At 49.4% G+C, this 3285-nt stretch overlaps 1 protein-coding gene across 1 annotated transcript in view; it reads left to right on the forward strand.

Annotated features, from left to right (window-relative positions):
* Nucleotides 1–2769: 2769 nt before the first annotated feature.
* The window catches only part of GNB4 (G protein subunit beta 4), a 54508-nt gene continuing 53992 nt past the window's right edge, over nucleotides 2770–3285 (forward strand). Inside the window, exon 1 of the mRNA XM_025195993.1 lies at nucleotides 2770–2926. The gene's annotated coding sequence lies outside the window, so the exon portion shown is untranslated. The remainder of the gene's footprint in view (nucleotides 2927–3285) is intronic.

Below are 3285 nucleotides of genomic sequence, written 5' to 3' on the forward strand. Positions count from 1 at the left end.
CTGCTGCTCAGTTACCTTTGAAGTCTGCATATGATTGCATTAAATGCAAGGCAAATGTGTTGCTGAAAGACACCTGCTCTTAGAATAAATGAAAGGCAGATCTATTGCACTTAGGAGAAGAAATGTATATTTTGCAACCAGGACAAGGTTATTAAAACATCCAACTTGTTAGCTGAGTCAGTTAGTGAAGGGATGTGCACTAACATTTCTGTTGATATGACTCAATATAACCAATGGGTTGTTTTTATTACCATGTGTATTACCATTATCTTCAATTCATTTATCAATAGCACGGTAGTATCTTGCTAGAAAGTATGCAGGTCACCTTACCCCAAAGTCTAGACCATATATTATGATTGTGTGAAATCTTTTTAAATGTTGGAGGCTCAGCTTACTAAATCCTCAGGGGGAGGTAGAAGCTGTGCATCTCTGTACTCCAGCTACTCATGATTGCAACAAACACCATTAGGGAAATGAGTAAGGACAGTCAAAATTAGAACATCCCATAGAGCTGCCCTAGGCTGGGTTAGGACCTGGCTTCTGGTAACCTTGGAATAGGGAAGATGCAGCCTTTCTACCCTTGATCCCTGTGCTGCCCTTGGTACCAGCACAAGAATGAATGCACTGTCAGTGCCTGGAGGCACTGTGGCTTTGAAAGCCATCTAATCAGTTTGATTCTCTGCTTACATACGCCAGGGTCACATTAGTACAAATGTAATTGCTGTGTCATTGTTCATGATTCTTATCAATCTAAAGAAAAAAAGCAGATCCTTGTACTTACTAGATGCTAAGAAGGAGAATGGTAAATATCACTCTTAGCTATACCTTACCAATGTGTGGAATCAGCTCTTTCACCAGCACAGTATTTCAGCACTGCAGTGGGGCTGTTGACCTCTCACCTCAACTATGTGCTACTTTTGAGACTGCTTGCAGCCTTCCCTGTACACTACATTGGTGAGTGCCAGCAGACAGGTGATGGTGGCTCCCTTGCCCAAGTATACGGTGGATGGGGGTTCCTTGAAAACTCTGTACTTCACTGTACATCAACTGTAACACGGCATTCAGGAGCACATGAGAGACAGCAGTCAGGAGTAGGCCATAATTTTGCCACAGCCATTTGAGCCCAAAGGTGTTGTGTTGTACATTTGTTCCACTTGGCCCTGTGTGAGTGAGACATTTCAGCTTCTCTGCTGAGACATTCAGAAAGGGCACTGATTAGCAGGGATTCTGGTTGCAGCTGTTTAATGATGTGGTGGACATCTGGCCATTAGGAACTGGACTAAGACTATATATCACCTATAACTATGCTTTATTTTTTATCCTCCTTTCTCTGCACCTTTATTCCTGCCATTATCTGTGATGTCAGTAGTACCAGAGTCTCTGTTAGATTTTACAAGAAAAAGAAAAAATCACGAGCAATTTATAGGGAAAATAATTTAAATGCAGCGGCATGTCCTTAGCAACACTATTCCTGCCACAGAATTCTGTAAGTAATCTCCATTTTTAGCTTCAAGATTATTTCTTAACTGGTATTCATTGCTAATGGGAGGGGAAATGTGGCATAATCATCAGCTGTAATGCCTAACAGTTTTCTCCTTTGGAACAGAATGGTTTTGGCGATACCTGAGTTTCTTCTTTTCATACCTGAACTTGGGTTCATTCAGGGATTTTACTGCCTACCTCCTTGCATGGGATTTTACTGTCTATCTTCCTGCAAGCATAATTAATTATAGAAGCAGATTCATTGGAGGCTGTTGAGCTTTATTTTTTCCTCTAATTTGGTAATGATGCTAACAACATGCCGCACACTTTTAAGGTGCCTCTGAAATGAAGCAAGATGTAAGAGGAGGATTTAACCTTGAGTGTAAGGAGGCTGTAGGATTAGCGTCTATGTTTGTCTGTGAAGAGCTCCTGCTTGAGTAAACTACCCACCATTGTTAAAGCATTGTCGTTCTCTCAGCATCTAGATTTAATAGATTTCATATACTTCATAGACATTAGGGGCTGGAAGGGGCCTTGTGAGATCATCAAGTCCAGCTTCCCTGCCATAGGCAGGAAGTCAGCTGGATCACGTGATCCCAGCAAGAAAAATGTCCAGATGTCTAGATATCTAGTATATTTGGGAACTGGTTCTTTGCATCACAGATTCTCCTTGGGGTTGTTAGGACCCGGACGGACAGTATGGTCTCGCACGGCCACCTCTGGCTGCTGCCACCCCGCTCGAACCTCCCGCAGACGTAGACGAGCGTAGCAAACCCATCCTCGTTTCAATCCCGCCGAAGTCCGCTTCAATCCAACGCGAGGCTTTCTACGTTTTGGGCCCGCAGACCTCATTCTCAAGGCAAAAACGTCACCGAACCCCCTTTCTGACCAGGGCTGCGCGTGCGGGACGAGACGAAATGGTTTTCGGGCAGTGAGACCACGTAGCCTCCATCCTCCTAAACGCACCCCGAAATGAGCACGTGCGCTCTGCTGGCATTGGCAAATTGGGACATCAGAAGTGGAGAGCGGCCCATAGCTAGAGGGAAAAGCCTCTGCCCGTGTGGCCACAAGAGTCCCTTGTAGCCAGTCTTTTTTGTTTTTTGTTGTAGGTGATAAGCACCAGGGTGGGGAGGAGCTTTGCTTAATTACAGGTGGGCAGCACAATACTGACATGCACCGACATCCTGCCAACTCCGCCTGGGCCTTTCCCACCCCTACAGCCACAGCCCTCTCCCGAGACCCGGCTCCTTCCTTCGGCAGCCGCCTGACGTCAGCGCGGCGCAGCCATGGCAACCGGCTGTCATGTCGGATCAGTCCATGAGGGAACGGGAAGTGGGAGCGGGCGGACGGGCGGGCTTCGGCGAGGACGTGCTATGGGCGCCTGCGTTTGGTGACGGCCTGGAGGGGGCTCTGAGGCGGACGCGGCACCCCGAGCAGGCGGCAGGTAGCCCCGCGAAGCCCCCACGCGCGTGGGGGGGGCACCTGGAGCGAACCACTGCGTTGCGCGAAGGGGGGATGGGTTGTACCACAGCGGGCTCGCGCCGCTCCCTGGAGCGAACCATTACGCTGCGCGTAGGGAGGCGGGGGGTTGTACCACTGCGGGGAGGCTTGCGCTGCTCCTTGGAGCGAACCATTACGCTGCGCGGAGAGGGGTGGGTGGGTTGTACCACTGCGGGGAGGCTCGCGCCGCTCCCTGGAGCGAACCATTGCACTGCGCGGGGGGACGGGCTGTACCACCGCGGGGCGGGGTCGAGCGTGGAGGCCGCTGCTGCTGCTTCGTCGCTGTCCGGCTGCGCTGCAGGG

The sequence above is a fragment of the Alligator sinensis genome, unplaced genomic scaffold (assembly GCF_000455745.1).
Source record: "Alligator sinensis unplaced genomic scaffold, ASM45574v1 scaffold301_2, whole genome shotgun sequence".
NCBI classification, from domain to species: domain Eukaryota; kingdom Metazoa; phylum Chordata; order Crocodylia; family Alligatoridae; genus Alligator; species Alligator sinensis.